The sequence below is a fragment of the Osmerus eperlanus genome, chromosome 23 (assembly GCF_963692335.1).
Source record: "Osmerus eperlanus chromosome 23, fOsmEpe2.1, whole genome shotgun sequence".
Classification (NCBI taxonomy): Eukaryota; Metazoa; Chordata; class Actinopteri; order Osmeriformes; family Osmeridae; genus Osmerus; species Osmerus eperlanus.
Window position 1 is genome coordinate 8,960,087 of NC_085040.1, and position 12,014 is coordinate 8,972,100.

Below are 12,014 nucleotides of genomic sequence, written 5' to 3' on the forward strand. Positions count from 1 at the left end.
TAATGCAGCACTTGAGAAAGGTGAGCTGTCTCGCGTGACCCAATTAGGATGTTTTGAACATTGCTGTAATTGAAAAGTAGCCTATACAAAAATATGATTTCGTACGAACAAACATTACAATAGCTTTGCTCCAATTGCAGATCCGAAATCTATCAATTGTGCCATTCTTCCAGGGAATTTGAGAAGAAACGAGAATACCTGTCAAAAGGTGAGAACGTTTTTCAATGGATATGCTTTATCATTTCTCTCACATTATACGCAATAAAGGGTTTGAATTTGTGTCTGAACTTGTTCCAGAGCTGACCACGGCCCAGGTAAAACACGTATCCTATACAGCATGGATATATTGTTAAATACATATCTACAGATGTCACTAGGTTACCCAAAATGTTCTGACGATGTATAGAGAATGAGCGGTATTTAGGCTACCTTCTCTTTCATTCTGTTGTATTGTTAATCTTTCAACATTTCAGTGTTGAATGTACTAATTCCCCGTTCGATTTGTTTGACTGACTAGAAAGATTCTAAAGCAGATTCTACATCTGCAACCTGCTAAATGAAAAACAAGCTGTCTCCAATCCGGCACGTCTGGTTCTCATCCCCAAAAAGAACACCGCTGTGTTTCCATCTCCCCCACCCCAGCCCAACATATATAACAGCTTTTTGGAATTCAATTAAGAACACAATGTTTCATGTTCATGCCAATATGCGTTCCTTCTCAAATAGTGTTCTTGAACAGCAGCAGACAGTAGAGAGGTCCATGATGTAAAATAACCATACTCAAGTGTTTGTCACGCTCCCGGAGAATCAAAATCATTACAGAAAAGCCCTCGGAAAAACGCAACCATATAGGAATTGTTATCATAGCGAAATGCATAAAAAAGTCCTTACTTGTGTTTTGAGCAATTCCGCCGACAATTCTCGATACTTAAAGATGTAAATATCCCTGGAAATATCGCTTTATTTTTTATCCAGTGAAACTGATCAGGGTACAGTTTTTTCTTCTTCTCCCACTACCAGATGCGAACGGTGCTAGTTCAACCGTTCCACCTGCATCCTTGGACCAGAAGACACAGCATCTCAGCACCGCACCAGAGAAGCCCGCCCACAGCGACACGCCCCGCTCCGACGAGGGCTTCTTCCAGAGAAACGAGGGGGGAGTTGTCGAAATAGGGTAGTGGTTGGATTACCATGCATCTTACTTTTACTTAATAACAAGTATTCAACGACAACTGTTGTTCTGACGTTTGAAATACATATCTCAAACAATGTGTACTATTGAATGATTTGTGGTGGTTACTGTACCACCACCATTGTTTAAGGAGAGCATAATTCCCTTAAGAGAAAGTAGACTTATTTGATCAGACAGGAATTGTAAAAGAATTATGGTGTTCTAGACTTGACACCAATTGAGGGAGCACCAGTACATCTTGCCTTGTCTCTTTCTCCTACTCCTACCATGACAGACAACTGGCCATGATAGTGTCTCATTAGTAGTCTGTAGAACTGCATAGCTGCCACTGTGTGCCTCCACTCTGTGGGAGTGAGACTGCTCTGTTCTACCCTAAGTCAGCAAATTGCCACGACAACTTCTTCTCGGCAGTGTTGCCCCATTTGCTTAACCCAGGCTGTCTCACAGTACAGATTTTATTCATCATCCTCAACTCAAGTATAATTCTTGTAGAGTCTATAAGAGGCTAAATGAGCCACAGCAGAGAAAAATATTGGTCTACTTGTATGATTCTTCCTAATTCCAATATTGTTTATTTTACCCACAGCAGTAGACACATGAAGGCCTTTGTTGTATCTAGAAGACAAAAGAATGAGACACCTTTAATAAATTGTAAAACTTTGGCACAAACCGTGAGAGAGAGAGACCACCAGAGAAACAAGATTTTCCTTTAAATACACTGTAATTGTCTTTTTTTACTCCCTTTTCTTTTCAGCAAACTGTCTGGACTTTAGTTAATTATACTGAACGGGGTTGCATCAATCTCTTCAAAGTCTTATTGGCAGACATCTAGGGTAAAAAAGTCAATCAAATGACTATTGGCAGGCTCAAAAACTCATCCATGGTTGATGATTAAGATAGAGAGAGAGAGAGATAGTGGGTTGAGAGGTTGAATTAAAGTTGAAGTTTGATCTGCTTATTCTATGATATGAAAAATATAATCAATATTTGATATGAAATATATCATCACCTAGTCATAAGGTCAGTCTGTTTATCCATATATACATACAGTTTATATAAACTGAAATAACGGAAACGTTATTTCGGTCGATTATTCCTCCCCTTCAATAATACCAATTGGTATTTTATTTGAAATTGTTGGAAAGCCTGATTAGTCACCTTTACAACGAGGTACAACTTGTAAGGATCGTGCATTCGTGGAACGAGCAACACAGCTAACCGTGTGGGTAGCGGCCCAAAAACAATGTGCCAAAATCCCCTGCAATATTCTTCTGTTCGTATTCACACTCGTTTTGAGTTGCTTGGTGGATTGGATGATTGCACTCTCCCACAGTAATAAGGAAAAAACAACACATATTGGCCATTTTTACACTTTATTCATTTTACACTGTCAGGGACCTCAGTAGCGTGTGGAAGATCCATACGCAGCCACAACAGCTTAGCACCTCCTCCTCATGCTGGTCGCCATCCTTGTCACACACTGCTGTGGGATGGCATCCCATTCCTCAACCAGGATTTGTCGCAAGTCAGCCAACATGTTTGCGTTGGTCACTCTGGCATGTACAGCACGCCCAAGCTGATCCCACTTGAAGCTCAAAACGAGAGTGAATACCAACAGAAGAATATTGCAGGGGATTTTGCCACATTTTTTGGGGCCGCTACCCACACGGTTAGCCGTGTTGCTCATTCCACGAATGCACGATCCTTACAAGTTGTACCTCGTTGTAAAGGTGACTAATCAGGCTTTCCAACGATATAAAATACAATACCAATTGTTATTATTGAAGGGGATGAATAATCGACCGAAATAACGTTTCAGAACTTTTTTTGAGGAGTTTATATATACATATATATATATCATATCCATAATATAATGTAATCAAGTAATATAATACATGTATATGTATGTACAGAACAGGATCACATCTGAGGTATATCCACATCTGTTCTCACCTTTCTATCTCTGTCCTCTGAAGTAGAACTAAAGGCTATCAAGGCAATTACAAAGTTTGGAGTAAGATACAGTATGCTAGTTTGCAGATAAGTGATTTGCAGGGGATGAAATGTATGGAATGGAATGTGGTGTCCACAGTGAAGATGACCACGGTACTATGTCTGTATATTAGCATAAGTACTAGGTGTAGGCTGCCTATTTAAGTCTGAGACAATGTAAGTTGAATATGCCAATCAGATTTTCTCTGACACATCAGTGTTTGATCTGCAAAATTCTTCATTTACCAGCTTGGTCATCTATTGGTCAGTTAAACAATCTGTTAGTAAACTAGTCAGTCAGATAGTTATTATTTTCTTTGGATTACTTTGAAGATGAAACTGAAACCGGTTTCAGTTTCATATCTTCTGAAGACCATTAAAGTAATAATTTGAAATTGAGGGCTTTACCCTCTACAAGGGTTGGTGGAGAAAGGTTATACAGGAAAAAGAAAGAGGGAGATTTCAAGGACATTTCAGAAAAACTCACTACAGTTCACAAAAGAAAGACGGATCAAGGTAAAAAATTATTATGAAAAAATAACTGGAGCTCAATCTTGGTGCAAATGTACTATTAGCCTAATAAAAGCTTGGAGAACCTTGAGTGTTCATAACATGAATTCATGTATGTTTTGCAGATTGTTGTTCAGATAGTATACAGTCTGTAGTATGCTCAAAGTCATTTTCCAAGGGAAGTGAAGTATTTAAGAATCATAAAAAAACTGTACAATCGTTGGTAATGTGTATTTCTAAACCGAATACAGATCAAACAACTGTCTTAGATAATATTATGTCAAGCAACATAACACCTACAACTGATAATCCCATTGAACTCATTGGTGATTGAAAACACAGTTTCCCTTTAAATTCCTATGTAACCGATTCCACTTTTCCAGCATTGTGATTTAATATTCTCAACATCTAAAGGTTGATTTGATAAGCTTTCACTCATGAGTAATTCATTTCATTGTTGGGGGCCCCCTATTCTTTCTTTTTTTGTACTAGTTGTTCTAATTAAATTTAATTGAATGGAAATGTTCATACAAAGTCTAACCCTGCAGAGGCCCTATCCAGTCTTGCTCATCCCTGAAATGAGACAAATCAACTGTGCAATGTAATCAAACTAAAAAGACGCTGATGCTAAACCAACCCCTATTTGTTATTATTGGGTGTGCTTTGCCTTCGGCAAGGGCACAACCTTTGATCTCTCACATATATATTATTGGGTGTGCTTTGCCTTCGGCAAGGGCACAACCTTTGTTCTCTCACATATATATTATTATTCTTTTTATTCTTTTTGCCCCCCTAAAACTCAGTCAATATTTGGCCTACATAGACAACCTAGGTGTCAAAAGTTTCGTCTTGGTAGCGATTGAGTTGCTTCTATTGGGATTTACGTTCCGTTGCATGGTTTAAGTGGAAATTAAGTTTTTGTGGCGAAAAGTGAAGCTAACGGTGGCTAACTTGCTAGCCACAGTCAATGACGCTACTTACGTCACTAACGTCACGAAAACTCGCGTGACTACCTCTAGCAGAACATTAGTTTAGCAGCTCGTTAACTTCTGGGAGATAGCTAAGCTAACTGCTTTACTGCAAGGCAGCTGCAGAAACGCCACAAGGAAAGAGGCCAGGGTGATAAGTATTTACTAATTTTACATTGTGATATGACACACAATTGTGACGTGTAATGTACAATATAAGCTGATTTTATTAAGGAAGTACATCTACTTTCGGAAACAGTAGTCTACTATGTCACTGAAGTATTAACATCATGACATTAGCCTCTGTTGCCCGGGCAACACATACTACAGTGGTCTATGATGCATCTGTTTTCAATCGTTAAAATAAACATTCCTCACAAATACATTTTCGTTGTAGGATTTATTATGACATTACATTACAAGTAAACAATTTGTGGGTGAAATTATAATTACCTGTGGTTTCAAACCAGTGTTGCTCACTGCAACGCTGTAGCCTACCCGAGACACTACAAAAACATCTACACAGCTGTAGGAAGTCAAACGGCGACAGAACATGTTCGGCACTCCCCTTACTTAAACCAAAAGTCTATCTAACTACTAACCTTAACTTCATTGCCACAGCCTAAACTTTGTCAATCTGTTCATGAAAATAATTAATTTCAGCCTAAACCGTACAACGGAACGTTAAATCCAATTCAACCAACGCAATCGCTACCAAGACGAACGAACACAGGAGTAGTCTAGTACTGTACCGGGGCAGCTTCTCCACACAGGGCTATATCGCACTTGGCGTTGTTACTGACAATGATCGCTACCACTGATCTTTTTATGAAAGCGATTTTCCACTAAATAAATGTCAAGCTTATTTACGTTTTTGGGGGCATATTTTCAGTTAGCAGATGGTACTGTTTTAATCGCGATTCCATCTTCTACTGCCGGTAAAGTCGTAGAATAATCTTCAAAGGGGGTTCTTTATTCATGAATGAATGCAATATGAGTAGACTAAATTCCTTAAAATATCACGAGAAGGGAAAACTTAAAAGGACGTTTAAGTCATAGAGATTAGGTAAATTTTTACACCGGTCTGCCAAATGTATTCGTTTTGATTCAACGATGAGGCTGCCTCTTGCAGGGGAAATGAGAAGACATCTATTTCATTCTACACTTCACTCGTATTTTCAGTGGTAAATGATCAGCAACAAAAAAAAGCTTTTAAATCTATGTAATCTTTATAAATAATAAGTATGCATTTTTATATAAAATATACAGAGATATCAGTTGTAAAAATGTCATTCAAAAACGGACCCCTGTGCAACCGACGCAAGCAAGCACACCCTACAATTTCCCCAGAAATTGTACCCTCTCTAGTTATTATTATTATTCTTTTTGCCCCCCTAAAACTCAGTCAATATTTGGCCTACATAGACAAAGTAGGTGTCAAAAGTTTCGTCTTGGTAGCGATTGAGTTGCTTCTATTGGAATTTACGTTCCGTTGCATGGTTTAGGCTGAAGTTAATTTTTTGTGGCGAAAAGTGAAGCTAACGGTGGCTAATTTGCTAGCCACAGTCACTGACGTTACTAACGTCACTAACGTCACGAAAACACGTGTGACTACCTTTGGCAGAACATTCGTTTCGCATCTGTTAACTTGGGGGATAGCTAGGCTAACTATAGCTTTACTGCAAGGCAGCTGCAGAAACGCCACAAGCAAAGAGGCCAGGGTGATAACTATTTACTCATTTTACTTTGTGATATGACACACAATTGTGACATGTAACGTACAATATAAGCTGATTTTATTAAGGAAGTACATCTACTTTCGGAAACAGTAGTCTACAATGTCACTGAAGTATTAGCATCATGACATTAGCCTCTGTTGCCCGGGCAACACATACTACAGTGGTCTATGATGCATCTGTTTTCAATCGTTAAAATAAACATTCCTCACAAATACATTTTCGTTGTAGGATTTATTATGACATTACATTACAAGTAAACGATTTGTGGGTGAAATTATCATTACCTGTGGTTTCAAACCAGTGTTGCTCACTGAAACGCTGTAGCCTACGCGAGACACAGCTGTTTAGGAAGTCAAACGGCGACAGAACATGTTCGGCACTCTCCTTACTTAAATCAAAAATCTATCTAACTACTAACCTTAACTTCATTGCCACAGTCTAAACTTTGTCAATCTGTTCATGAAAATAATTAATTTCAGCCTAAACCATACAACGGAACGTTAAATCCAATTCAACCAACGCAATCGCTACCAAGACGAACACAGCAGTAGTCTACTGACAGTAGTAGTAGAATTTACCGGGGCAGCTTCTCCACACAGGGCTATATCGCACTTGGCGTTGTTACTGACAATGATCGCTACCAGTGAGCTTTTTATGAAAGCGATTTTCCACTAAATAATGTCAAGCTTATTTACGTTTTTGGGGGCATATTTTCAGTTAGCAGATGGTACCGTTTGAATTGCGATTCCATCTTCTACTGCCGGTAACGTCGTAGAATAATCTTCAAAGTGAGTTCTTTATTCATGAATGAATGCAATATGAGTAGGCTAAATTCCTTAAAATATCACGAGAAGGGAAAAACTTAAAAGGACGTTTAAACTATATGAACGTTAGAGGAATTTGTTTGACAAATTAGTTGAATATCAGAAAAAGAGCAGCAAGCAGAGTGTGCCACTCTGCTTGATCAAAAATCAAGAAGGAGCAAACATTTTAATGTATTTCAAACTGTCATAATTCAAAATTGGCTGAACATTTGAAAAAGCTGAATCATTTGGGAATAGCTGAATGTCTTGTGAACATTTTAAAGGTTGAATGGTGTCTCTAGCTGAAAGTAAGCTGAAGTAGTTACCTTACAGAAACAAGTTATACCTTAAAATGTAGGAAAAATTGTCCTCTTTCAGCCAATGTACTAAAGAGCTCACATTTACAGATTTTCAGCTATGAGCCTTGAAGCGAGAGCAGCCTTTCAAATTCTCTCACTAACTTCAATGGAGAGGTGAGTAAAATCAGTCAGAGAAAGCAAGAAGGAACAAGATTTTGAAACTGCCGATAGAGTCGTATTTCTGACTGCACAGACATATAAAGGACATCTCTGGTTTCGGCAGAGTCTTGGGTCTCGGAAAATATCCTTATATTTTGGATTGGACGTATAGTTTTGCGTCTAGGTCAACTTGTTTGAGGTGTGGATGCTAGGTAAATGTTCGTTTTTCTCTCTGCCTAGCTCGTTAGCTATCACAGCTGCGCCATCACCGTGGCAACCAAACAAACAAGCACCAGGAAAGCAAAAGGAACACGTTTTTGAAACTGCAGGTAGAGTCGTATTTCTGACTGCACAGACATATAAAGAATATCTCTGGTTTCGGCAGAGTCTTGGGTCTCGGAAAATATCCTTATATTTTGGATTGGACGTACAGTTTTGCGTCTAGGTTATCTTGTTTGAGGTGTGGATTCTAGCTACATTTCTCTTATTCTCTGCCCTCAGCGCGTTAGCAATCATAGCTGCACCATCACCGTAACGACAGACACGCACCACTCAGTCTCTCACACAGGTGATTGGTACGTTTACTTGACCATGAGAAACACGATTACTAGCAATTGTCGGTTTATGCCAATAATACGATTACTCCGTTTACATGTGTAATTAGTTATGCGATTACTCAATAAACACGTCTACATGATTCTTTTTATTAATCGTTGTATGCTCCACGGACAAAACTTGCACCATCATCCTTCTGCAACAAAGTGTCGCCGTGTCTTCCTGTATCGGCTCTACTGCTATATGTTTCATTCCATCAACACATTGAATCCTACTAAGAAAGCCGAGTAAACGCACTCAATGGTAGGCTACATCTGCTACTGCTATTACTATCCCAACTATAATTTCAGCTGTTAAAACGATAATATTCTTGTTCCGACTAGCTAGCCTACTTCTTCTGTTTAACAGTTCAGCTTTCAGCTTCTCCCGCATTGTAGGCTATTTTAGCTCTTAGCTTTGTTAAGATGATGCAGATGATGCAGTTCAGCTTCCACACTGCCTCTTTTGTGTCACTCACACATTTTTGAAATTCATTTCAGCTTGCGGGTATTTTCTCATTTCTCACTTTTATACTTTTTAAAATATAAAGGTTTTTGTGCAAATTATTCTCCCTTTAAAAGTAATGGTAAATCCTTTCAAATCATTGTTGGAATGCTGCTCCAGCCCCTTTCAAAAATACGTTTCGGTTGCTTTGAAGCTTCAGCTTATAACTTTCTACAAAATTTTCACAATTTTCCGCTTTTTTAGCATGGTCAGCTATCCCCATTCAGGTTTTCAGCATTCTCACTGCTGTTTCGCAGGAACAGCCGTTTCTAGTTGTGAGAATGCTTTTAAGCATTCTCACTATTGTTTTCCTTTTTCTCACTATTGTTTTTCAACTTCTTAGTTCTTCCGCCGTTTTTTGGCCTTTAACTAGTTCTGCATACTTTCACCGATTCCTACAATTTTTGTATCAAAACGTTCAGCTCCTTCAGGAGATGTTGGCTATGACTTTTGGTATTTCTCACTTTTATACTTTTTAAGACATTAAGGTTTTTAAATGCCACAAGCAAAGAGGCCAGGGTGATAACTATTTACTCATTTTACTTTGTGATGTGAAACACAATTGTGAAATGTAATGTACAATATTAGCTGATATTATTAAGGAAGTAGGCCCACATCTACTTTCGGAAACGGTAGTCTACTATTTCACTGAAGCATTAGCATGACATTAGCCTCTGTTTCCCGGGCAACATATACTACAGTGGTCTATGATGCATCTCACTATCGATTACAATATCATCTCCTCTCATATTTCCATACAATCCGTTTGACATAAATGAAGCTAGAGGACATCAATTTGCTTTCCTTCAGTTGCTGTTTTACAAACAATGTTTTTTTGGTGTGTTTTGGGGTCAAAGACAGGATAAATCCATGGGTAAGGATACATGTACACTGTGCTGGCAAATATTGGGTCAGAAAGTCATGCAAATGTAAAAAGTTATTCTATTCTAAAGTAATAATCCACTTCAATAGCTTACTCTCTTTTTCATGTTCTGTGGATACCTAATCAAGTAATGATAGGCTCGAAGAATTAACAAAGATATGGAACATAACAAAAAACCTAATTTCACTCGAGGATGGATCCATATTCTCACTTGTAGGCTACCAACTACACACATACTCCCAATACTCACCTTTAGTAGGCTACCACCAGGCTGGGTTACCGTCCTGTTGGAACCAAGTGTGGAGATCAAGATAAGTGAGAAGCTTTTCTCTGCCATGGAGTCCTCAGAAAACATGCTGTGTTATAGGGGTGGAGTGTGTGTGTGTTGGTGGGGCGTTGATGCAAAGTGGTGAGTGTTTGCTTGGGAGGCCCTTGGAGCCCCCTTTGGCCCGTCGCTATCGTCTTGATCGGCCGGCACTCAGATGCTGACAGGAGACACAGATATCCAGCAGGGGTGTGAGTGCAAGCAATTATTCCCTCTCTTTTATCCCACTGAGACAGAGAAAGGAAAGAGAGAGCCTATACATTTTGAAAAATGAAGCTTTTGTGCAGCTCTATCAATCCAGGCAAATACAGTCACCCACTTGTGCTCTATTACATTACAAACTGTGTTGCTCGTAGAGATTAGAGAGCGGAAAGAAAAAGTAGTCTCCAGCACTCTTAGATGAGAGTTGTTCCCTCAATGGCTCTCTAAATCTTTCTCTCTCTTTCAACCATTCAATCCCGTATTTAATCTCATCCTAATTCTCAATCCCTTCAATTATATTTTATTTGCTTATCTGGCATGAGAAGTAAGCACTTAAATCACCAACGCATCTGCAAAAGTAATGAATGAACCAATAATGTCAGGGAAACAATATTTTTTAACAGGGAATGTACACTTTGTCATTGGACCTTTAAATAAGAACAGAATGATCCATTTGTCTTATGTGAAGCACTAGCAATGAATCGATGAGTGGAAACTAGGGACATGCACTGGATAGGGAGATAAAACATTTTTTCTCACATCTTCAAAAAAGTCATTTTAATTTGGGCTATAATCTCCTAAACAGAAACGTGCATGCCTTTTGTTGAAAACCAGGTTGAAATCGTTGCTAGTTCATTTGACTATTAACTACTTTGAGATTGCTTATAATTAAATCAGGAGAGACCTGGGGTGAGTGAAGTGATATATTTTTTTTACAAATGTAGCTGGGGTGGTAAAGCTTAGAATATACAGGTTCTGTTTACTTACTGAAAAATAAGCAGTCAAATTAAACTGTATTATATTACATGAATATAAAAGTATTTCATATTAAATTCATATATATTTTTAAGTTAGTATATAAAGGGGTCATTGATTGCAAAACCGATTTTACTTTGTCATAGTTGAATAACGACAGTTCGGTGGGTAAAATGAACATACAGTGAACCTTAAAGTCCATTGACACCTCTTTCCTATGCAAATCTCAAAATGAAAAAATTTGGCTGTCAAACGCTAGCTTTTCAACAAAGCCACCGGACTGACGTCAGTCCAGTGGCCCGACTTTTTTGGCTCTGGTCTGTATCTTAGTCACACCCCAAAATTTACATCCAGACCAGCCCACTCACTGGTGTTCTTGCCCAGTCCGAGGTAGCATAGATCTCCATACTAGTTTAGCTGCGCGCTGCTCTGTGTAGGCTACTTCTAAGGAATTACAAAGAAGAACATTTTGAATTATAACAGGGATATTGAAAATGGACCACGGTCGTAAATGCTGTGTTCCTGGCTGTACAGGGAAGGCTAACACTCATAGTCTTTCAAGGAGCCAAACATTATGCCTGCAAATCTATACTTTTGCATAAGTAGCCTACTACTACATGCTTCGATAGCCAAACAAATGTCCTGGTGCACGTAACTCTGTCAGGCTATTGCATTTTGTACTTCTGTCGATCAATTTCTTGTTAGTAACTGCATCCATTCAGCGACGGTGTTGTACCTACCCTTTCCGTTTTGAGTTAATGTAATGTGTTTTTGAGTTAATGTAATGTCGTTTCCCATTTGGGGGAGCGTGTCTTTGTATTGGGGGGAGGTGAGCAAGTCATCCTATTTGGGGGGAGTTGACTCGTATTTGGGGGGAGTGTTTTCATTTGGGGGATGCACTCATGTTAGTGGGTGTGATTTGCACTTCAGGGCCACCGTAATCAGGGGGCATAGAACAGCACCCGGGCCATTTTCAACCCAACCAATGTTACATACCCTATTCGGAGACCTTAAGGAACAGTGTCAAATACCCCCAAAAAAACTGAATCACCCCTTTAAAAAATTGTAGTTCATAGCGTTAAAATATAA

The 12,014-nt window shown here is 38.8% G+C and overlaps 1 protein-coding gene and 1 long non-coding RNA gene across 9 annotated transcripts in view; both read right to left on the minus strand.

Annotated features, from left to right (window-relative positions):
- nrxn2b (neurexin 2b) overlaps window positions 1–1,092 on the minus strand; it is a 532,900-nt gene extending 531,808 nt beyond the window's left edge. For 7 of the 8 annotated variants that reach the window (XM_062449593.1, XM_062449592.1, XM_062449591.1 and 4 more), the window contains exon 1: window positions 892–1,092. The gene's annotated coding sequence lies outside the window, so the exon portion shown is untranslated. The remainder of the gene's footprint in view (window positions 1–891) is intronic. The other variant, XM_062449594.1, reaches the window with a different exon arrangement.
- The window catches only part of LOC134009869 (uncharacterized), a 636,131-nt gene that overhangs the window by 578,702 nt on the left and 45,415 nt on the right, over window positions 1–12,014 (minus strand). The gene's annotated exons all lie outside the window — the stretch shown is intronic.